The sequence below is a fragment of the Thunnus albacares genome, chromosome 19, assembly GCF_914725855.1.
Source record: "Thunnus albacares chromosome 19, fThuAlb1.1, whole genome shotgun sequence".
NCBI lineage: Eukaryota > Metazoa > Chordata > Actinopteri > Scombriformes > Scombridae > Thunnus > Thunnus albacares.
The window spans coordinates 8,524,967-8,550,923 of record NC_058124.1 but is presented as its reverse complement, the minus strand read 5'-3'; the positions used below and the strand labels follow the sequence as shown (position 1 = coordinate 8,550,923).

The following is a 25,957-nucleotide window of genomic DNA, read 5'->3' as shown; positions in this document are numbered from 1 at the left end:
GTGTGCATCGCTCAAAATGAGAACACAAATTCTCAGATTTTGTTCTTTCTACTTTTTGATCCATCTGGCTTTGAGGATAGAAAATCTGGCGTCTCTCTATGTTACACTGTAGGTGACCTTGAATGGAAGCTGATGACGAGGTTTAGGATGACGCTGTAAACCCTAGCTCTAACCCCCGTGTCGTATTACCAATAGTCTGCCACTAATGGATATCCTATTCATTGCCTTGAGACTGTCTCTCTTAAATGACCTCTCAATGTGCATCTGAACACACACAATTGCAGTTGCACGCATTTACACACACACAATGGAGAAAAACAGCATGCATCATTCATTTCTGTAATCAGTGCTCCGTCAGTATATTTGTCTAATGATCCATAATGCATTAGCAAGCTTGGAATTGGGTTTCGGGTGAAAGGACCCGGACATAAAATTACATTAAGAGAATCACACATGCGTGCGCATATATTTCAAATATATTTCAACACCCACACATGCGCAAAATCTTTCCAAGGTCTGACTGAGAATAATGAGGAAGATACTGATTGTTTGGATGTTCTGGGGCATTATTGCTACAGCTATATCTATCATTCTTCAAATTGCCCGCTTGTGATTAGTGAATAACAGGAGGCGATATGGATCATGTTGAACTCAAATTCATTTTTAGAATGTTTTTGTCATGTTTTTGACATGTGTTGCTCTGTTGCTCCTCATCATCCTATTCCCATATCCTATATAGCGGAAAATTTTGAAGGAAATAAGGAAAGGATGGTGACATTTGATGGACATTTAAAAAAAAAAAAAAAAGCAAAGATGAGTTTAAGTTGTACAAGTGAAAGGTAGAGAGAGGGTAAGAGGAGTGAGTAGGATAGGTGAAAGATTGATTGAGAGAGAGTAAGGAAGGAAGAAACACTCACTGTATCCAGCTGCTGCTAAGGAATCGCTTAATGAGAACCAAGGGATCCTTAAGAGTCGAGGGGAGAGAAAGAGAGAGAGAAAGAGAGAGAGAGAGCAGTAGAAATGCTATGAAAAATGGTGAGCTGTCAGGTGAGTACTGGAGAGGGAGCTGGGCTCTAAGTGTTTTGCCCCGACCACAGAGGATATGTGTGTGAGTGCACCCATGAAGATACATGACCGTGAAGGAAAGCACAGCTGCGTCTGTGCACACACATACACACGCATTCCTACAAGCACATGCATACACATTTACAGTATATGCACAGATATGAAACCCAGCGAAGCGGAAAAAAAATAGACTTTTGTCCCTTCTTCTTTCTGCTCTACCTTTTCCCTTGTGTCCATCTTGCACTTTTTACCCTTCTTTCAACCAATCCACACCCTTCTCTCCATTTACCTCTTTTGTTCAGTTCGGCAGCGCTCCCCCTGATTTATGCATGCAGTTCTGTGCCAGCTTAAGAGCACCATATCACTACCACCTCACTCTAATGTGCAGTGTGTCTGCAGGCCCGCCTCAAGCTGGTACATTCATTTGATTTGTATACTGTCAGAACAGTCTAATACCCATTAAGACAAGAGATTGGGCTGCTTGTTTTGCATCCAGCTGTCTGTGTGTGTGTGTGTGTGTGTGTGTGTATCTCCCTTGTCTTTGTCCAGCTACTTATGTGGAGAAAAATATTTAAAGGTCTTGTGAAGGCCAACAAAGTGAAGTTGTCCACAGCTGTTGATGTCATACATTCAGTGCAACTTTGGTTTCATGCAAAAAAAAAAAGTTTCAAAGCATCAAAAAAGTTCTGAAATGCCCCTCAAAGGTCAGAACATGTCAGGTTCAACAAACTTTAATTCCATTTGACAGTGTTGCACAGTTTTATTTTGCCTCCACTAATAAATCTAAAAACCATGGTGATTCCATTTAAATAAATTGACTTTGGTCCAAAATTTTGCTGAGTCAATTTTCATTCCTTCTTTATTCTATTAACCTCTCCTCTCAAGCATATTTCATTTATTGCCTATTTTCATCCATCTGCTACATCTGCATCTGCTTTCGTAGGTCACCAGGGACAAGCAAGCCTTCCTCCTTTTTTTGCTCCATTCTCTTCCTATCGTTTTTTTTTTCCTCCCTCCGTGAGAAAGCCTGACCCATACGGTCTCTAAAGCTCTGTCATCTCACCCCCAGCTTAATCAAGCTGCTTCCAACAGGCAGGGTACATCAGGCCTTTATAGTATACATGATCTCCTTGAGATGTTATTAACCTGATCCTTATATATGTGTGATCTACATGATGCTTAACCATATATGATATCCGTTAGCGGGTTCAGGGGTTTATCACACAATTTCATGGTACAGTGGAATGAAGAAAATCAGAACAGCACATACAGTACCAGCTATATGGTAAAAAATTTTTATTAAACCCTTTTCCCCCTGTTAAGCTGATGGAAATCCCCTATAGGGTGTGTTTGCAGAGCTGAAGTCAGTGTTCTGTTAATAGGATCTAATTGGAAATGGGTGGTGTTAAGGAAGTTGCTTGAGTTGTCTGAACCTAATCCTGAGGAAATCCCTAAGAAGTTATTAAGAATCTATGTGCTATGTCCTAAATGTAGGACAGTGCTTAGAAAACGGAACTAAGCCCTCAGACTCTTTCGGTTTAAGCAGTTGCCCCTTAGTTAAGAAAACAGTAATACAATGTTCTTGACAAAGGCTTTCTGTTGAAAAAAATATAGATTTCTTGTGGTATATGTCCACTTCATCACAGTGTCAAGTACAGCTGTCACTGCAGGAACTGCCTTTTTAATGCTTATACTTGCTCAACTATTGGTATGCCAAAGTGCACAACAGGAATAGCTGAACCAATAATTTTCTCATTTCAGCTCTTGAAAGTTATGAGGAGTTTGTGTGGTTGATATTTGGATGACTTACATAAGTCTGGGCCTAGAATGCATTGAAAATATATTTTATAAGAGAAATTTGATCAAAAAAGAACAGGTGCAGTGAGAATGACACTTATTTGCCTTTAATTACATTATCTCAGCTGGTTCCTCTGAAAGTTGAATAATCAGGTAAATGTCCAATCATAGCTTAGCAACCCTAACTAGCCACAGCAAGTCTGTCAAGATTTAGACCTCACCACATGCCAAAGCGGAGTACTTGGGCTGTAGTAAGTGATACTCAATATAGTGCCAGTTCCACGGCTCTGAACTGTAGTTGGGAGACCTCTGGTTTCTTTCACTTTAGCACAGCTTGTAGCTAGTAACTGGCTTTTAACAGTCCAGACCAACTCTGCGGTGAAAAATAGCAGAAATAACTGAAATAGATTAAACAATGTGTTTATCTGTTCTAATTTGGGCTGCAATCATTTGCATTTCTGCCAACAGGCTTAACCAGCTGGGATATGCAGCATTAGCTTCTGTGTTTTTGCACGATATGTATGTATATATAGCCATCGAGTGCATATTTAAGACTCCCTTTTACAAGATTCTCATTTAAATTTTTAAAAAGTTTAGTTCTCAAATCTGCTTCCAATAATTGTCATCTCAGCTAGAAAAATTGACAGTTAAAAATGAAAAGCATGCTTTTATCTACCTTCGTCTGAATAGAAGGGCCCAATGATTAAAAAATCCCTTCAAATTTCAAGTAGTAAATCTGCCACCATTAAAACTGTAGACTGTATATGTGCCGTGCACGAACAGAAAGCTTGACGGGCATAGCAACGGTAAGTATGGGGGCGGAGATTGGTGAACAGACAGTTCACTCAACAATTCATCAAATTAATGGCAAGCTTAAACAAATGAAAAGATATATAACACTGGTGCATCATCTATAGAAGCTTGTTCAAAGGAGCTACTAAAGTCAAGCAGGGTTGCTGTAGATAGCTGTGTGTCAAGTGCTGTCTCCATGGTCTCTAATTGGTTCCTCGTTGCAGTGGTCAGGCCAAACCTGTCCTCTTCTGGCCTGGTATGAACTGGCCTTGCTGCTCAGCCCTGTGGGGAATCCTTAGTGCATGTCTGGCCCTAATTAATGCCCCTACTGCAGTTTCTTGTTTGAGAGGGAGATGGAGAGAGAAAGTGAGAGAGTCAGTAGAGAAGGGGACTATCAAATATTGATTGTATTTGCATAAATAGCCGCAGTTGTTTAAAGCCCTGCATGACCCCACTTGCTAGCTTTGCACTCTCTGGGCATGTGTTGGGAGAAAAAATAAAGAGAGGCTGAATGAGGAAGAAAAGAGGTGATTAGAGTCAAGAGAATGCCTGGATCTCCCGCAATGCGACATAGCATAGGCCTCTCAATCAAGCCATCCCAAAGGCTATGCCACTACTTGTTCACTTTGCAATTTACACCAATTATTACCCCATTAGGGAGCCAGCTGTAGTAGGGTGGGCAGTAGATAATGATGCTTTTCTGTGGAGTTGGTCATCAATAGAGTAGGTTGGCTAGAACACCTGAGGATGCAAAGCAGTCACTTTGGTGGTACTCTCTATATCAGCTGTGGCACTTTGAAATAGAGTGAGGCAACAGACTGTAGTGCATGGTGAAAAGAGGAGAAAATAATTGCTTTGCTTCTCCTCTGGCTCCTCTTCATCACAGCTACTCTTCACTTTATCCCACCAGGCATTGCATAAGGCAAAGTTTTGGCTCTGGACCCTCAGTGAGGTGGCCCTGGTGACAACATTGCAGAAGTACAGAAATGAGTCTTAGTTTGCAAAAAAGTGCAAGTGTGTGTGTGTGTTTATAGTATATGCATTTGAGAAAGTGTCTATAAGGATATTGAGGATTTACTCTTAAATAAACTGTAGCCCTCCCTGCATTTTTAGAGGTTATGCAGAGGAGAACTTTGAGTCACACAGTTGTTGCCAAAGAACAGACTGTTCAAATAAATTTGCTCTTCCAGCTATGAAGAAAAAGAGAAAGGATACACTGCAAAACTCACAGAAAAGCTTTACTGGTGAATAAAAGGCTTGGCAAATTATGAGACTATTGCAATTCTCCTGTATTTTCAAAAAGGTTTGTGTCTAAATAGCCAGTCGGTATGACAGTGTAACCATAAAGCCTTATGACATGACAACACAATGTATGCATTTAAGATTAAAGCTGGAGTGCGGGACTTTTGTCTCCCCCTTCTGGCAGTGAGAGTAATTACAAAAACACTGTTGGCACATGCTTACGTCATGGGCTCCAGCCTACTCTGTTGCTACTGTTGTAACTCTAAAACGGTGGACAAAGTGTTTTGAGCCTCACACAACCTCTGCGAAATAACTAGTTTCACTATCAGAATTTGATCCATTCAGTCCGATAATATTTGGGAAGTCTAGAAGAGGCGCATGATTTAATTATTTTATCCCCATTCAAGTTAGCAGAGAGCTAACTGGAAGTTAGCCACTTGGCCGATGGAAGTCTCTGGTTGTGCATTCAAACAGCCAGCACGGGAACGTCCTGCCCGACATGCGATTTAAAAACTCTCTATACTGTGAAATACAGAGAGATCTATCTGGCAGTGATAGGCTTAATCAGCATTGTGTGAACTTGTTTGGCAAGGATTTGAATGTAATAGACATTTATTTATATGTAAAAGTTCCACACTGCAGGTTTAACAAAGCAACTTTACAAATCTACAGCAAATAATCAAACAAAATAATTAGCTCAGCAGCAAACTCCATCCACTGAGGAAGACAGCTTGATGTGTTCCGAAAAAAGGTAGAAAGAGGACCATGAGTTAAGATTTTATTCATTTATTTTTATTTTATTTATTGTTTTATATTTTTTGTCAAGCTACTGTTTCCTTTTCAAAAATGAACTGTCACAGTCAAACAAAATAATTATATCTTGTTATATCTTGAAAAGACCTCCAATTTTACAAGCAAGTACTTGCAAGAGCAGAGATACCCTGTATGCAAAAACATGGCATGGTGAGACTTTGGCCCTCTGCTTTTCTTGCGTCAGTTGTAATAATCAATTACCACTCCTCCTTTATTTTACTTCTGTTTTTATTACATTTGTACATACTAGATAGCTGATTCTTTTGGAAAAATATGATGATTCTAGTCTCAATAACTCAATAACATCCCCATTTTGCAAATTTAATGGCTTTATTTACTTAAAGGCATTGACTATCGTGCTGTCTGTACTGGATTTATTCATTGCATCCTTTGATTTGTCCCATTTTATTTTTTGTGTCCAATATGTCCAAGTCATTTTTATATCCGCACAAATTACTTTAAACTAATGCAATTCATGTGTCACTGAGTATTAGATACACACTTACGCAATTTCCAGTCTAGCATTGATTTTAGAGCAAGTGGAAGAATTTGCATTGACTATGTCTGGCAATATTTTATTTTTCTGTGAGAGCGATGACTTGAAGTTACTCATTTGTACTATCCAGTGCATTCATGTATTGGGCTGTGTGCATTTTTTGGCAGCAGCAAACTGATGGACAGATGAAGGCATGAGTGTATGGGTTTTTCTGAATTCACCCACTCGTTGTGGCTGCCATCATTGATGTAGAGGCTGTAGTGTGTGTAGAGTATGTAACTGCATATGTTTGTGCACGTACACACATGCCCATATGTGTGCACCATACGTGTGTACCATATACATGCAAGAGAGATTGCATATTTTGTGTATTAGGGAGCTAGCAGAGCTGATCAGTGTCCATGCTGAGGGCTTTGTCACAGCTGACCTATATTAGATGAAAGCAGCTGGATCAGTGGCCTGCAGGGACAGCAAAAGAGTTGTGTTCTAATTATCTCTGCAGCTAGCTAGCGACACATCACTCCCGCGCTCACAGACACACTCATATGAGTATGCACGTACGTACACACTTTCCGGCAAATCAATGGGAGCTCATGAGAGCATCTGCCATGCACCGCTTGACGAACGACAGTGGCAGATCCTCCGTGTAGGATTGGCAAGGATACAACGCCTCATGTCACACAATGCATATTAAAACCCTTTTGTGATCATGGACTATGCCCTTTGGTCCCACTCTCAAAATGCGATTGCGTATGACACGACTCTATTCTGCTCAGCAAAATATAATTACTAGGTGATCACTGCTAAAATGAGGCTCTTGTTGTTATTGCTTTTGGGAATTGTAAGAATGCATTCCGTATTCTTGTAGATGATTCCTCACATGGTTTCAAATAAATGTAGTCTGTATACTGGTCACTGTTGCCATGGAGCCCCAGACTAACATGCTGAGGGTGTCCGTCACCCATAATGAGGCAGAGAATAACAGAAGGAAAAAAAGCCAAGGGTGCTAATGCTAACAGCTAATAGTAATCACTGGACTAATGCTAATGCTAATGGAAGGGTAATAAAGTGTGTGGAACCCTGTGGCATCCTCCAGTGCAACTGCAGCTAGCTTAGTAGCATTTGGCATTCAACTGATACACACACAGTAAGGGGCGAATGCACAAGGCTATGTTCTTGTTTTTATCTTATCAACACAGGTATGTAACATGCTCTCACATCAGATGACACATTCACAGTGTTATTTTGTGTGAGCCACAGTGTTTATGTGTTTTTTTTTATTTTTGTGAAGTCTAAGTGATTTCACACATTCTCCTACCTTTAGGAGGTAATTGGACGCAGCACACACTCAATTAAGCTGTTAGCCTCTTAGTCATCCCCTCCTCTCTCTCTCTCTGTCTCTCTCTCTCTCTCTCGTTCTATAACTCTCTATTTCTTTCAATCCCTCACTCCCAATCCTTTCCTTCCATCGCTAATTTCACTCTCTCCTGTGTCCCCTTGCTCTTCTCTCTTCATTTTCTCCCGTCGTCCCTCCATTTGTGGCTCCGGGGCCTTGCGCTCCGAGCAGGGGAGCTATAGCGTCAGCCAGGCAGTCAGGGGAGCTTCTTGTTTCGGGACCAAACAGGCACAGCCGCACATTTTCCACCACATTGCATCTTCAGGCATCGCCAGGGACCCATTTACAGGTCGGAGCTTATGGGGAGGGGTGATTTTCCCACGACAGCAGGAGGGACATACTGTAGAGCAGGAAAGAGAGACAGAGCTAAACTCTTCATGCCAGGTATGATAGGGTTTACACAAGTCAGATCACGTGCGCTTTCGCAGTTTGAGCTTTCCTGATGTTTGTTTTTCTCTTGTCTCTTCCTTCCTGCAGAGAGACTGAGAGTTATCTAGCCGTCCGTTTCTACCTGAAGACATGGAGCCCCATTTCCTGATGAGACTGTGGTAAGTAGGGAGTATGAATGTGAACACACACATACGCACAAGTGTAATTCCTGCAGCTACTCATCACCCGTACCCTCACATATAAATCCCACTTCTTTCTTGTGCGTCCTTGAAATTCATCCCCTGGAGGAGTACGTAAGAGTTCCCAGTAGAACCTCTCAAGGATTAACCCACGTCAGTGAAGCAGCTCTAAGAAACTGGGGATCAGACGCATGCCACTCACTCTGTTCTCTTTCCACGGCCTCGGCCTTGTGTTTGATCTCACGTGTGAAGCAGATTTGACTGAGTTACTCTCTGTAGATGTTTGGCTTTTGAAGCTGAACACTGCGTATAGCCGTGTGAGTTGTAGCTACCATACGTGGGATGGGAGTGCAGCTTTTCAGAGGTCATAGAATGCCCTGATTGTTTCGTAGGGACGTTGATGTCGACATGTAAAAGTTAGCAATATGTTGGCTTTACAATGGATTAAATGGCTGATGGAGATAGTGGGTTAGAAAAAGAGGAGCGAGAGAAAGATGTCAGACGGGCGCTAGCTGGCACAGTAGTAAAGTAAAAAATAGCAGGCAGGGCCGACCGATTGTGCTGGCCCGAGGTTGTACTCCTATTCTTAGCCTCAGTCTCCTCCTTTTCCTCCCTCTCTCCTCCCTCTTCCCTCCCTCCTTCCTCCTGAGTCTTTTGTTACCGCTGTGACGTCAGCGCCCTACAGTCCATCTGGTGTCTGGAAGATGTGTCTGGCACTCTGGATCTATCTGCTCTGCCTGTGTAATTGGCTAAAACCACTTAACTGTCTTCCATCCATCTACCTCCCCATTCATGCCATTTTATTTATTTATCCTCCCTCTTCACCTTTTTATATATCACCACCTCAGCTGATATAGTCCTGCATCTCTCTTTTTTTGACCAGAGTTTTACCACAGAGCTCTGAGGCTTCTTAATTAGAGAGATGGCCACTTAGAGATTAAGTGCCTTTTGTGTGTGTGCATTTTCTCCGATGGGATGGACTGGTTATGATCATCTATACAAGTGAAATCACAAATATATCAAAAAGTTGTCATAGGACCCAGAAACCCTCTGTATTCAACCCCAACATTGATTTTCGCTGTTGCCACAGCGATATGTCATGCCTGTCACTGCTGCCAGGGTAAGTGCAGGGCAGTGTAATTCACTTCTGACAAATGTACTGTGTGTGTGTGTGTATGTGTGTGTGTGTGTGTGTGTGGGCGCGCACGCATGTGTGTGTGAACACGCATGTGTGTGTGGTCCAGGTATTCCTCACATTGTGGAGACATAAATCTGTTTACACAGTCATGTTGTGGGGACTCGCCTCCCTTATGGGGACAAAAAGCAAGTCCCCTTAATGTAAATTAGCAATTTTAGGGTGAAGACTTGGTTGCGCTCAGAAAAATGTATTCATCGTTTTACAGCCGTATTGATTGTTTATTGGAAAAAATCTTTTTGGGCCAGAGTGCATCATGTGATGCTGCAATATAGAGTTTGACCATTATGCCAAAATTGCCTCGCAGCCCAGTATTGTTCTTGAGGGCTTGAGTTTAATCAGCTACAATTGAAAATACCTGTGTAATTGTACAGGACCTTTAACTGACACTTGCCAGCCAATCAGAGATGAGTATCCCTGTGATCATTAAAATCTTGATTACCCACTAAATCTCATTGCTCTCTGTGCTGGTTGTTGGGACCAATGTTAGGCAAGTTATTTGAAAAATGTAATCAATTACTCATTACATATTACTGGTGAGTACATGTATGTGTATTTACTAATTATTAGCAGATTAGTTACATTACTTTCATTATTCAACATACTGAAGCTCTGGCAAATGTGCCTTTTAACATCTCCAACGTTGCCAAATCCATGTCACATCTTCTGCATTTAACATATGTGGAAATGTAAAACAAGATTTTGTGGTTTATCAATTAGCCCGCCTACTGTTTGGAGGTATCTCACAGTTAGCCCTGGTGACTACACACAACACTCCAGCAGCCTCACAGTGAAAATGCAGGGTTCACACACACTCCAACTCTGAACAAAACCAGCTGACTCCTGAGTGTAGGGCTACTGTTAGCTAGCCACCAGGCAAACACAACATACTGTATCGTGTAAATTAGACAACTTTAGAGTTATCAGGAGGCACATTTATTCTCTATTGGTAGAAGCCTGCCTTTGTGCCAAGCTGACACAACAAACCAGTCCACTGAATGCACAGACTAAACTGATACCAACCTTCCCATCCTGGTAAGACAAGAAGCTAACAACCCAAATGTCGAAGCCACAGAGAGTTACTGGGTTGAGTAGCAGCAATGTAATAGGCCACATAGGGACACTTGAAGGGAGCACAGCCATGGTTAATGTTATTAGAAACACATGCACTTTTCCTACAATGACCAGTCAAAATGACTACTCTGTAAAAAAGGCCTATAGCTGAATTTCGAATTGTAATCTCTTACACCACTCAATACTGATAAAAGTAATCCCATTACTGTAATGCATTAGTGAGTAATGCATGGTTCTGGTTTATCCTATGTAAAGAAATACAAATGTATTTAAACCAGTCCATAAGTGAAGAAAGTGAGGAAATGAAGTGAAACCTATACTGAGAATGTAGCATTATTAGTGATTAATGTCACCCCTCATTACTCAGATTTATTGCAGTTTGTTACACTGGGTTTTGTTGCAACATGATTTTACAGTGCAGTGAACTCCATGAAAGGTTTTAAATTGATATCATGTGCGGTATGCGTTATGCAGAGATGAGTCACTTCCCTCCATTATTTCTCTTTACTCAAGTTCCAGTTCTGAATGGCGCCTGTATGTGGGTACACATACATTAGTGCATGCATGTGTGTATCTGTACTTACATGTGTGTGTTTGCACGTGCATATGTCTTTGTGGCTCTGTGCCCACTCTCCATGCTGTCAGCATATGGTTTGTGGTAGAGTAAAAACTTCAAACAGCAGCTTTTTGTAACACTGAAGGACAGCATCTCATTAGGAAGCACATTAGGATGTGTGTAGTTTGGTTTGTGTAACTCCGATGGAGCAGACAGAACTGAGCCTGCAGGAGAACAGGTTATCAATTGTGCTTCTTGATTATCTGTAGTGCAGCTTATCAGCAGCAGATAAGAGAATTAAGCTGAGATTCGTTGTCGCTGTTGCCGTCCTGCATGCCAACTCTCAATAATGTAATACAGGGATAATATTTTTTGATATACTTTACTATATATTGCTCTCACCAGCACAAAATAAACTTTACTTTTGTTATTATTCCTACTGGATTCTGCAATTTTTTAAGTCTAAAAAGTTATTTACTCTCCTGCTTCGACTCCTATCTGCACAAACAGAGAGGGCCATCTGTCACTGTCAAGAGCTGTAGCTCCTGCTTTGTATTATTGACAGGAAAATGGACACAGTAAAAAAACCAGATAATAAAAATGCATGTAATAAATGTGTTCACTGTTTTGTGGAACAGAGGAGGCTTTTAAAACCTGACAGTGTTGTCAGAGAAGTTCAGAGAAAATGCATCAACCTGAGCTCAGCCAGCAGCTGAATTCATAATACTGTATCAGAAAGACATTTCAAGCAATCTAAAATCATTATTAAAATCATTAACCCTCACATACTGTTCATGTTCTGACTCATAATTAGTCTCTATCCCAAATCTCTGAACCACAAATCTATTTGTCATTCATAAATACCTCATCAGCCATTAATGAACAGGCAATTAATCCTTAATGAAGCTTCCAGAGAGCAGAAAGAGTTTATTCTTTAGGTTTTACTATAGTACACTATTTGTTTATGGAGAAAAAACATTCACAACACGCTGCACTGATTTGATTGAATGTGAAGAAAGCAAAAACATTTTTGAATAAGTATGGGTCAAATTTAATCCAGAACATCCTTCCTACACACAAACGTGTGCATCAGCTGCACAAAAATAAATAAAAGTTGGGTCACTTAAGGAAAAAGTCATAAAAGTATCAGGATAAAAGAACACAGTGTTCAGGGTGTTTTTACTGCTCTCAAATGTAAAAACGGGTCAGATTTGACCCTGAACAGTGTGTAAGGGTTGAAATGATAAAGAGAAATATCCCAAAACTATCTTGCTTTTCTGATTTTTGACGAGAAGATGGAATTGATTATTCTGTGTGAAAACATTAAGCTAGCATTACTAGTTAGGAAAAGACTGATATTCTACTCTCTCTGATTGTTTTAGCTGCATGTCTATCTCTCTATCTGTCCATCTTTCCTTTTGTCTCCAATTCTCTTGGTGTCACTCAAACACATTTCCTCTCTCTCTCTCTCTCTCTCCCTCTCTTTCTTTAACTCAAGATGATTTATGGATATCTTTTATCAATGTTGAAAGCAGGGCTCATCTGTTCTGAACTACTCAAGTCCCATATCATACAGAGAAAAAGGAGAGATTGAAGTATAGGGATTTCAACCTGTATGTGTATGTGTGTGTGTGTGTGATTGTGTGTGTGTGTGTGTGTGTGTGTGTGTGTGACAGAGTGAGGGGGAGAGAGAGAGAGAAAGGAGGGAAAAAGAAGGGTAGAGGGAGGCACTGACTGTCTCAGCCTTCGTATGATTTAATCAAAGTCATCCATCACATCTGGATAATTAGACAGCAGCATGGAACGCATGACCAGAGCCCATCGGTTAGAACACTCACACTTAGACACACATACCCACATGCATTCACACCCACCTCTGTTTCCAAATAAATACGTCAGAGACAGAAAACAGGAGGAAAAGGTCCCAACACTGTTTGAGGTTCAACACGGTCTCTCTGTATGCACTCAGGACCATTGCAGCTTAAACATGTTGGCACAAAATTCAGACATAATCAGTCAGTGACAGACGATTGGGAGCAGTTTGAGCCATTCAGCCTAAGTTGGTCTCCATCAGTGGGATTTTCGGTGTTTGATGGCCAATTAAATGAGTAGAATTAGTGCTTGCAGTCAGAGAGCTCTGTGCAAAGCTAGATAATGACCAGAACACAGGGTATCACTGCAGGAAATGTCATCAAAAAGTCATTCACTGTCAAGTGAAGTTTTAAAAGTAGTGGGGGAAAACTGATATTATAATTCCACTCATTTCTAGTATTGTTTCCATTCCTATCAGTCTTTGCACAGAAGCCAGAGACTTTTTTAAAGCTGTCATAATAAATATTTTGTAATTTTGTACTGTTATGATATGAAAGAGCTTGCTAGCAGTGATGAACCCACAGAGAATTATCACCCAACTTGGCAGTTGCCCTTAGCTCTGTTGGGCATTTTAGCATCTTTCAGTTCATTGTTTTGGTTTTACATAACTTTACTGTTTTGATTCAGTCTTACTGCACTTATAGCATAATTTCTAGATCAGCAGGCAGCTGTTTTCAGCAAAAAAAGCTCTGATTAACTCACTTTACACTTTATTTTGCTAATGTTGCTCTGTATCTGCTGTATTTTTGCTAATATGTTCATCAACTTTACATAAGTGATAACATTATTTTGCTTATACCATGGCCACTTGCTAACAAAAAGCTATGCAATCCAAAAACTATATATAATTTGTTGATTTGTGTATACAGCATGATTGCGCTTCTGTTTTAAATATCCTCAAACATAGTTCCTGGGCCTTAAAACTGCAAGGCAACATCTAGCTAAACAGACAGGATTTTACAAAGCTGGGCTCTGAGTTTTACAATGCTGTGAATTTTTGAAATTGGGAGACAACGACTCTCTTAAATCTTGGACATATGCACCCTAATGCTGTCACATTAATGTTGAACCGCAAACAAACAGGACAGGTGTCAGGTTTCTAAAAGTTAATCAACACCTTTCAGCCATCCGGAATCAAGAATTCAATGACCATGGTATAAAAGGTGAAACTGTAATCTGTTAATGTAAAGAATCCATTGTTCATTTCTCATTGTTTCATACTCAATGCCGCTTTTATTCAAGAAGTTCAACAATGTTGAAAAATGATGACATGTAAAATTACATTTACATACTATAAAACAGACAAAACGAGTTCCAAACCTTGTATACATAGCAGCATTGCTTTTATGTTCTTGTGTGAGTGCTTAATATGTAAAAGACACTCAATAATGATTATCCCAATTACATGCGCATCAGAGGATGATATGTATTGCGACTACAGATTAGCAGTAATCCTGCCAAGATGTATTTTGTTATTGTGTTAGCTCATAATCAACCCACAATGATGCTCTTACGCTTCGAGTGATCCTGTTTTAATGGTGAGTTTGTGTTTACATTGATTTGATGAGGGGGAGTTGAGTGGATCTATGAGCTCTGATAGGATTTTAAAACAATATAGACTAATGAATGTGCACATACTTTAATGAATGCATGCAAGAGGTTATACGCTAAGGGTTGATCTTGGACGGTAGCAGCTCTCTCTCTCTCTCTATCTCTCTCTCTGCGTCAGTGATGAGACTGCTGACTAAGAGCAGCGAGATATCTTGTCCTTTTCCCTCTCTTCTATTCCTCACACATTATCTCATTGATCATGCGAAAGAGTGACAAGAGTGCAGCGTCAAGATGTTTGAGGGAAGGTGAAAACTTCCCGGTGTTTTTTTTTCTCTTGTCTTTCTACTTCATCACTGCTGGAACATCTCTCTTGTTTTCTCTGTCTCCGCCACTTTCTCTCCATCTTGCACACTCTAATAAACACAATCGCGCACACAAAGGCCCGTGGAAAGAAAATCACATCCTCCTTTGTCGTTATCACCTTATCTGTTCTTCAGCTGCAGTCTTTCTCGCTGCATTTCATTTTCAGTTGTGACTGAAGTGTCAGCGCAGGTAATGAGAGGGTTTGAGACTAAAACAGATCAGATTTGTCACAGAAAGCCAGCTGGTAAAGTGAAGTAGGTGCAATTCTGAAACTGTAAAATTCAACAGATTCAAGTCTCGCACACATTGTGTGTGTGTGAGTGTGTGTGGGTGTTTCACACATGAGTGACTGCGTGTGTATTGTGTCTAGAGGGAAAGGAAGGCAGTTGCAAATTCTAGTCACTTGCAGCATTTATGCTCCCACAGTGACCTGCCATGCCAGTCACAGCTGAAACAACATGTGCTTGCACACAAACTAGACACATGCAGAGTGTGCACACTGACAAATGTGAGAATCAAGTGACTCCAGCAAGTGTGTTTATTCATTGGTATAAGAGTCTTAATATCGTGTATTTCACTGCATTATGCACTGATGCAAACGTGAGCTGACATCACTGAACTGAAAATGCAGAAACCCACTGAGCAATGCAAGGATGTCTTTTAAGGGCTGACACAGCTGCACTGTGTGTAAATGACCCCCTGGAGTCACTGTGAGTGGGTGTGATGTGAATCAGATGTAAATGTAACATCCAGCACCAAATACTTAAAGGATAATTCTCTTTGTCTTTATGTACTGGCTGATTTTCATAGTTTTTGCCATCATTCTTGGCTAATTATAACACTCCACTCACCTAGTTGATTACTTGGATCTGGGAACAAAGCAGCATTACTGAGAATAAGTTCCAACAACAAACACCTGTTAGTCAAACTTATTTGGACGAGAAAACATGTGAACGGTAAATCATTACTCTAACTGTCCATTGTAAACATCCATCACACTTTACAGACCGACGCCCTGGTTCAACTTTAACTACTGTGGGGCTCCCTGGTGGTCTAAGGGTTTAAGGCGTTGACCATGAACTGCAAAACCCCAGTTTGAATCAAACCAGGGACATTTTTTGGCATGTCATTCCCAATCTCTCCCCTCATTTCCTGTCAGCTCTCCACTGTTGACCCTAAAACTTCAGCCGACCATGCTTTCCCTAGTTTTACTGTGCAATAAGGGATTATTACTAACATTTCTGGTACGTTCACTTATGGTTTTACCTCCAAATGAAGTGATTTAGCTAATCTGGCTAAATTGTTGACTTGTTTACAACCTATTTATATGTATTTTTTGCCCTGTTCAACTTCAATGTAGTGATGTTGCCATGTTCCCAGACTGTAGCAGTCACTTTGGTGAGTGTGATATTATCATAAGCAATGGAAATGATTTCCAAGACTATGAAAATAAAAACTAAGTTGTAATAAAAAAAAAGAATCATCATTTATATTGAATATATTGCACTGCAACACAGGAAATGAAATCAATATTGTAGGCCTCTAGCTTTAGGTACTGGCATATTGTTTCAGTTAAATACCGTATTTTTATGAATCTAAGTCATTTAACAGTATTGGAAGTACAACAGCCAGAATACAGGGAAAAACTATATTCCACAAATGTGACAAACCATGTGATCTTACTTTTTACTTGCCAAGTGTTGACACTGTTGCTCACAGTGTGGCTGGCAGATTGAAGAACATGTGCAGCATTGACTCGGGAATTCTTTTATTACTGAGGTCTTCGAACTGGAAAGTTATGCGCTAAGTGATTGAACGATGAGACAGACATTACTGAAAAGATGAGTGGTATGAAACATATTGTATAGAGACACTGTAAATGAATGATTGAGGTTAAAAATGGCACATTGCAGACATGGTTACCATGGTGAAAACCTCCTATAGCTGACAACTTGTCGATTGAAAGCAGTGAGAAGCCTTTGGTCGTAGCCTTGAGTACATATGTACACAAATGAAAATACTCAACACCAGAACACAGAGCTAGTGCACAGAGGAAGCAAAAAACATTCACTTGATAGATACAAGTGATAATATTGTAACATTGTGACCGTACTGCAGAGCAGACATACAGATTTACTGATTCATTGATCCATTGATTTTGGTGTCCTGCATCACTATGTGTCTCTATGGGCTTAGACAGTGCAATAGTCATGCAGTAGTTACAGTTTTGCAGTTTCAAAAAGAGAACATTTCAAAAGCCTTACAAAAAGCAATAGTTTGATATTTTGGGGAATTGTTCTCTTTCTTGCCAAGGGTTAGATGAGGGGATTGATACCGCTTTTATATGTGTACGTTAAATATGAAGCTAAAGTGAGGAGACTGTTAGTTTAACTTAGCATAAAGACTGGAAAACAGATAGCTTGATTCTGTCCAAAGGTAACAAAATCTGCTCTCCAGCACCTCTAAAGCTCTCTAATTCATATGCTATATCTCATTCATAAATTGTTTGTTTTAACTTTGGACAGAGCCAGGCTAGCTAGTTCCACACTGTTTCCAGTCTTCATGCTAAGTTAAGCTAACTCACTGCTAGCTATAGCTTCATACGTACCACACAGACATATTGAACTTCTCATGTAACTCTCCTTTAATATACAGTTCTGTGTAGTTGAAGTGGTTGTAATTTCTAAAGACAGAAATGCAATACACATAAAGCACTTCTTAAAAAAAGTTTTTCAATTCTCTCAGGCAAGACAAAAAGTGCAAAAAGAAGAAGAAAAAGCAGGAGTGAGTATATTTTAAGGCAAGACATGTGACAAAGCAGAGAAAAAATAAGTGAAAGGCTTACAAAATGCACCAGTGAGCCGCCATCCTCCATGACACTTGACTTTTCCTCTTCTCTCTCACTTATTTTACATTCTATCCCTTTGCACCGCCACCACACTTCCTCCCCCCATATCCCCTCATTCTCTCCATCCTTTGTTTTTATCTCAGTTCCCCTGACTGTGCCCTGACACTCCAAAGCTCTGCTTCCCTCATTAACTCTCTTTCATGGGGCTGCAGATGACAATAATTGGTTTGAAAACAGGAGACAATGGAATACAAGGATTATCCCCGGCTCACACCCACCGCCACCACCCTACACCCACCCCACGAGGAAATCGCTGCTCTGCATCCTACCCTCCACTTCCTGTCCCCGTCTCCTACAGACACCAGCTCCACTTGTCCTTTCTTTTTCACGTCCTTTGTTTCATAATTGCTCATCTGTCTCTTTTCTTTCACCCTCATCTTTCCTTAACCCCTTACATTTAAAACTTTTTTTCTTACTCCCTTGATCTTTACCACACACACACACACACACACACACACACATAAACACACAATTTTTCGCAGCTATCTTTGTTAGGACATTGTATTGACTTCCATTCATTGTGGACAGCCTCTACCAAACCCTAACCTGAACCAGGACCTCAGAAATGACATTTTGCCTCATTTGGATCGGGCTTTGGTCCCCATGGGGACTACTGGTCCTGACAGGGTCGGGGTTTATACTGGAAAAGGTCCCCAAGAGGTAACAAAAATGCACACACACACACAGACAGAGAGAGAGAGTTCTGTGAAATGATAATGACATTTGATTAAACACTGTGACTAATGTGATGTCATCTTTCCAAGGAAACCATGAACCTGTGACAAAGTGATGAAGGAAAATGGAACAGAGGGAGGGTAAAGATGTTGAGGGAGGGGTGGTTATATAAGAATGAAGGGGTGAAAAAATCACAACCCCAAAAGGTACACCATCACCCAAGTTCACCTCATGCAAAGTTTGTCGTTCCACTTCTTCTTACCGCTCTCCGTCATCATGTTTTCCCCTGTCACCCCCCCCATCTGTTTTCTCCTTGTTTCCATTTGTCCTAAAGTCACTCTCCCCACTGCTCTGGCTTTATCCCTCCCTCTCTCTCCGTCTGTACTCTCTCCATCTCTTCCCTCCAGTGAGGGCTCTCAGGTTTCAGCTATAACTGCTTTAGCGCAAGGGATAATGGTTTGTAATTCACTCCCAGCTCCTCTCTGCTGGTCAGGAGGCCCATTCATGTACAAGCAGAGAGAAGTAATCAGTGTGTGTAGGGAGAGGTTACTGTGGATTCTGTATCACCTCTTCAGCCACACTCCCTGTGCGTGGATGTGCTTCTTTCTTTCTGATTGCTAATATATGCACGTGGGTTTGCATTATTAGTGTGTATTGTCTTTGCAATATGTGCATAGCAAGCTTGAACTCTTTCATCCACACTTCCTCTGCGTTTGTGTATATGTGTGTGTGTTTGTGTGTGTGTCACTTTATAATACACAATGATGCTGTTTGGGGATCATCTGACATGTTACATAACCCGTTTGTCAAAATTAAAAGCCAGAAATAATGAACGCACACACACACACACACAAATACACATTCTGTTAAGAACTAGGAAGCAACACCCCCTCCCCACCCAGCCCCCTTAATGTAGCACTATGAACTCCAATACTCCACCTGCCAGGAGTATGAATAATAGAGGGATCCCATATGCGTCAGCTTGTAAAACTAGATCACCAACTGTGGGCCTGAGGAAGCTTGGTAGGCCCAGGGGCACCCCAGGGCCTCCAGGGTTGGGGGAGTTGAGGCTAAGCAGGCCCAGGCAGACTCTCCACCGTGCGGTGCCTCACCTCAGGGCGATGCACACACAGCGAGGACTGGAACAGCTCCAATAAGCTGGCTAGTTGCATCTAAATGTATACTGGCCTTTTGAATCATTATTCTAGTACAGTGGGACTGGAGTGAGATTCTGTTATTGTGTGTGTGTGTGTGTGTGTCTGTTGCATACATGCACACATTGTAGCTTCCTTTAAAAATGTAACTAATTTTGCATAGATGGGTGAGGAATCTGCCTTTTTCTATCTTGTTTCAAAGAAATCATTTTTTTTAAAGCGGCTATAATCAATATTTTTATGTTAAGAGTAGATGAAAAGACTACTTGAATGTGAATGGTGTGACTTGTAGCGATGAACCCACCGATAAATATCACCCAACTCTGCAGTTTCACTCACTTTTACGAAGCTTTAAAGTGAGTTTTAGCTCATTGTTTTGGTTTTCGGGCCTACAACTTTACTGTTTTTGTTGAGTCTCACCGCTCTCACAGCATTATTTTCCATCGCAGCAGCAGGCAGCTGTTTTTAGTGAAAAAGCTCTGATAAACCAACTCCAAACTACATGCCCAGCACAAAACAACCGACAGACTAACAAGTTAGCGACTAGCTGGTGAATATGGTGGAGCATTTAGCAGCTGAAGAGACAGATATTTCACAGGTCTTGGTGGAGAGCAGAACAACATTAGTCAAACTGCCAGAAGCACGACTCCAAATGAATGTTGCTCCTTATCTGCTGGATGTGTAAATATGCAACTGTTTGCTAACAAATTCACCATATCGTCTCAATGGGTGATTATATCATCAGTGTTGTGTTTACAGCTTTGTTTTTTGCTGCCACCAATTGCACATTTAGTTGTTATATTTCTCAGAAGAGGGAGAAAAGAATAATTAAATTAAATGTGATACTAAATTACCTCATGAGCTGAATTTTGTTTATCAGTTTACAGTTCATTAACACGGATAGAAAGTTACCCTTTTCAACCCTTCAAACCATTGTAGTCTTAGAACACTGGATACAAGAAGGAGACTGTTCTACATGATAATTATTGCATCATGGTGGTGAAAACACAAGAATAAATGTCCACAGGGACCCATTTGTGCTACATGGGCTATTTATGTACTTCAGTCATTAGATTTCAACCTGCAGATGTCAGACAGTGAAAGAGTGGTACTGTCACCCTGTTTTTTTTTTTTCTTCTTTGTAATGCTGAATCACCCTCTGTACTCCACTACACTCTGAATACACCTTTTCATGCCTAACTTAGCCAAATTTAAATTCAACATATTGGTTACATGGCTATCTTCATTTTTACATCATTGTTCATAAGAGTAAGCAGGCAGTCTGACTGAAAACAGCTCTGTATAGAGGAAAATGCAAAGGACTGCGTTGGTGGGGTCATGTTACGTTATGTTATGTTAAGGTGAGTAATAAATGCATTCATTTGAAGTGTTCATCAGATGCCAAAACTCCGAGGTTTATAATACTGTGAGAGAATTTCAGATTTTATAACTCTGAAAAGTTATGTTAGTTACCACAGCAGTCATTTTATCTTCCGTTACAATGATTGGCAGGTATTCAATAGATGTAACGTTCAGGTTACAATATAACCTACCATAAATGTGAGGTTGCACATATTTGATTGGCTAACATAGTGCATTGATGGATGACGTTGCATTGCATTGTGGCAAAAGTTGTGCTATTTTCAATTTTTTTACCTTAGATTTTTTTGTCAGAGCCCTCTGCATAGGCACCTACATAACAGTCCTGTTAAAATGAATGTTGTTGTACGTCTGAACTCAGCCTAAGGCCAAAGTTTGCCTGCCAAAATCAGCTCAGTTTGCTTATATAATAGAGAATGTAGCAAACATAAGATAAATGTTTTTTAAACCACTCTAAGAACAAAAAAATGGGGCAAAGAGGACTGGAACATGCAATATCTGGTTGTGAGTTCAGAAATTAAAGTAAAAAGGTTTTGTAGCCCATAAACAGTCTGGTTATGAAGTCAGGGACGTTTTCTCCGCTTGTTAAGAGTCAGATAGTCTCGTTCAGATTTCCACTTTCCAAAATAAGGAATCTGAATAGATCTACATTTGTCCACCAGCACCACTTGAAGGACAGGATTTTGGGAAGTGTCTCAGAGCATAACTCCACGACTGATCATACAATGCACCAATACCTCCCACCTCCCCGATTCACTCAGTTGCTCCACTGCACTTTTGATTTAAGCCCCCAGATTTGTTTTCTTTCCAACAGTTAGTGAACTTATCAGGCCCTGACATGGGTGTGTTGTCGCTGTCATGGTGCAGGTCCTTCCCTCTGTTGGCAGCAAGGTGGAGAGTTGCTTTGTTTGTAGAGATGTGCTCAGCAATTCAATTTCACAGCTCTGTCTCAGAGGAGAGCTGGAGGAGCGTAAGGAGAGAGGGGACAGTAATTGAAAGGCAGTGGAGCTCATCCTGTGTCCTCTTCTACTTTTTTCCCTTTTGTGTACATCTCTCTTTTATTCATGTGTGCATTTGTGTGTGTTTGCCCTCTTTAATGTCACTGTGGCATTATTGTTGTTGCAATGGTCTTTTTGGGGCACTCCACATAGTTATCCGCAAAATAATGTATTATAAACACGACTGACATTGCGCTATACCTCTCTTTGTTCCTGCTTTTGTAGACAGCTGTAAGCTGTCCCAGATTTGTCCTAAAAATGTGTTTTGATCTCTACCTTGCTTTGAATCAAAGCTCTTTACTTGAATCAATAATTGAATTACTTGTGTGACAGCAGAGATAATAATTTTAGGCACATGAAAGAGCTTAAATTTGCATGGAAAAGTACATTGTTATATGCTATCCAAGTGATCTTGCACACTTAAATTTAGATTTGGGAACAAGTCCTCATCAAAGCTAGACACAGGGGTGTTAAGACTGCACTTCTATTAATTTCCAGCTGGGTTTTTTGGACTTTTAGGAACAATGGAAAGGAATTAAAATGATTGGTATCTTGGATTATATTGATTTTCCTGTGTAATTCCTGGGTACATTGTGACGTTAAATGTTTATTTAAGCTCACAAACCAATAAAGACGAGGAGTATACCATTAGAAAGTAAAGATTATTGTATGTTTTTTACAGTATCCTTGTATTGTATCTTGTATATCCCAGAGTTCTTGATTTTTTCCTTTTTCTCTAATCTTGGCATCCACTCTCCCTTCATCGTGTTAGTTTGAATGTGAACCAGCAAGGGCTTTTAGTAGAGTGTAACTGGGTCTGAATGAATGTTTTGGCTGTCATTTTGGCCAGAGAAGAGGAGGGGGGAGTAGTCACGCTGCATAATTCAGAAGGGATGGGAGATTATGCACCATCTGTGTCCATATCCCGGTGGCCCTGTCAGAATTGATCCACAACCCTTGACCTTTTCAGATACTCGCAGTGTTTCCCACCCGCTCTGTCGTGCACGGTGTGTCAGTGTGCAGGCATGTGGGCGTTTGTATTTGTGTGTGTTTCGAGCATGAGTCAGCCTGCTGCTCAGTAACCTTTTCACTGGATTACAAAGTGCAGGTCAAATATACATGAAGAGTTTTTCTGTCTTTATTTTGTTGTCACTCAAAGGTCAAGCATTTCTGCTAGAATATGGGGTGTTACATGCGCTGAGTACACTACTTACATAGGTCACATGAATGAAGTTAAAGGAGCAGTTTGACTTTTTAGGAAAATACGCTTTTTATGCCAGCTAGCCTGGCTCTGTCAGGAGTCTTGTTGTCATGGTGAAGTTGCCAGCAGGCAGCCAGTAGACACTCCAGGAAGTCAATGCACCCAGCTAAGAAACAGTTACATGTAACTCCTCAAAAAACCACTACTTCTCATCTAATTCTGGGCAGAAAAGCAAATGTATTTCCCAAAATGCCACACAATTCCTCTATTTAAAAACTGCTTGCACAGTATTCTGTGGGCGTTACCATGACATAGATACAGCCATGCAATGTGCATGGACTATAGGTGTAGTAAAGAGAGTGATGACGTCAGTTGCAAATTTCACCTTTCACAGATCTTGCATTTATATGTCACAGGCAGGCAGTGGAAAAGGAGGTATGCAATTGACTTTAGAGTCAGGAGTTCTATTGTGCCGTATCCATAAAGACAGACTCCATAAAGGTGTTATGTAATGTCTTTGTGAGTGCAGTGAATCACTGACCAGCTTTACAAACTGACTCTGTGTGTGTTGTTGCCATGAAAAGCTTTCTGTGTATTTCAGTTTATTCAAAGGTTTTGGCGTTTTTATGGTGCATAGTGGGACTGTATGCCATTTAGTGTATGGCTGCTGTGAATGCCTAGTTTTGATGTAAGCTTGCAGAACATTAACACAGAAAGTCCTTCACCTGATTATTTACTGTAACAATAATGTATATACACACCTCTCTTTGTACACATGCATGGTAGAGTGGCTACACTGCAAAAGTCAAGGAAAAAAACACCCTCAGGTAGCTGTTAAGTTTTATAAATTTCTAATATGTACTGCATTTCACAAGTCATTTTGTTGTACAGTGTTCTTTTCTGTTCAGCTGTTGGTTATAAGTGAAAGTGGAAAGTGTGATAGAAATAGCATAGTAAGATTCATGCACCTTGCTCAGAATACATGGCAGTGTACTTAAGTCATCAGCACTCTCCTCACTCTTTTGCTGAAAAGAGCTATGTCGTCACTTGCTGCCACCACTTCTTGTGCTGCTGTTCATAAAGCTCGTCCACCTCGGCATCAACCTGCAGCCTCCGAGACTTGTTACCATCACCTCCCACTGTTTGTCCTTCCGTGTTGGGAGTGATAAGATCAAAACCAAGACACCAAACATTATCACTGTACACAGTCTACAATCACATAATAATCTCTTCCATGCAGGCTCACCGGCTGAATTGTAATAATACTCACAATCCTTGAGTACATAAAAGGAAGCTGTCCTTTATACTTATATCCAATATTGACTGATTTACAGGTGTGGCGGTATTCTCTCCACAAAATCATGATGATGATGAACCAGGTGGCTAATCATGTTTTTTGTGTTGCCTGTGGACAGGTGTTACAGATTATATTAGTCCGAGTTTGTTTGTCCCATCAGTGTCCCAAACAGGCCTGTGTTATACACTTTCCCCAGCGGTTGCTCATTTTGCTAGATTTCTCTTGTTCATAGAACGTTGGTTAACTTCATGTTAACTTAGTGTCATCAATATACAGTAAGTGCCACAACAAGGAGTCAGGAGGTAGTGGTGTTATAACTACGGCAAAATAGTAGCAGGCCGAATGTGGGGGGGTAATTTAGGACACCAGTGTATTGATTGATATTACAAAAGGAAATATATAGCCATATTCATTTTTCACCTCACACTTACTGCACTTCCAATTGTGCTGCATTATGGTTTTTGTATATTAAAGCCACTGTGGTGGAGAAATGTATATATCTTCCTCTTCTATGCTGGACTGTTAATCAGACAGAATGGTGGGCCCAAGATGAAGTTCTTGCTCTTTGATTTTTTGGATCTGATACCAAACTGTAATGTTTCATGATTTAAATGGTGGACAGATACAGTATACTTACATGATGGCATGTTGTTTCTGTCCAGCCATAAGAATATAGTATATTTCTGTCCAGCCAAAAGAACTATGCACTGCTTTAAGGTGGAAATACCACTCCATTTTCAGTATCATACTCTCCTTTCAGATTAGGACAAGCCAATCAGTATCAACCTTCTCACTCAGATCTAAAAACAGCTCAATGAGCTCGTATTTTTGTTACAGTCCAGGGCTCTTCACCATGAGTGGAGGACTGCACTGAACAAAGCACTGACCTTTAGAATCTACTTTTACTTTATATTAAATCTATTAGTTCAGGGAAAGATGTACTTTCAGCTCAGGAAATCATGAGCATAGCCTTTTCCATTATCCAATTGTGTATGTTGATGTGACACTGTGGGTTAAAGGGCAAAATAAACTATTCTTGTGTTTCTGAATACTGGGAAGCACAGTGTGTGGAGAACTAATATACTATATGTGACACTTGATATTTTCCGTCTGTATTTTGTCTTTTTTGGTGCGGTGGAATACAGCTTGATGTCCTTTGTTGAAGTGGTTGCAGCCTTAACATTAGCACAGTCGAATGCCTCGGAGGAAGCAAATCGGCTGTGTGATGAGCTTGAACTAAATGACTATCTTACTGTAATTCTCTCCAGGGTTGGGATGCTTGAATACAAAGTACGACATGAAAGGCCGGGAGCCTCGCCTCTCACATAGCACACATCAAAGAGCAGACAGGCGAATGACACAAAGCTTTCCTCTGATCCTCAAGGAGTCAAGAATGGGAATGAGAGGTTGACAGTGCTCCTTAAATCGCTCCGTCTCCCCACCCGAACGTTTCTCCTGCCTCTTTTCTAACACTCTCACACCCCCTCCTTTTTCTCTCTCATTCTCAGCTTTTGTGATTTTATCTTTCGTTTGATTGACTCAAGTTTTTTTCTTCCTCTCGTC

The 25,957-nt window shown here is 40.6% G+C and overlaps 1 protein-coding gene across 1 annotated transcript in view; it reads left to right on the top strand.

Annotated features, from left to right (window-relative positions):
* Positions 1-25,957, top strand: part of dlgap3 (discs, large (Drosophila) homolog-associated protein 3) — a 118,005-nt gene that overhangs the window by 54,412 nt on the left and 37,636 nt on the right. The window contains exon 2 of the mRNA XM_044336393.1: positions 8,079-8,149. The gene's annotated coding sequence lies outside the window, so the exon portion shown is untranslated. The remainder of the gene's footprint in view (positions 1-8,078; positions 8,150-25,957) is intronic.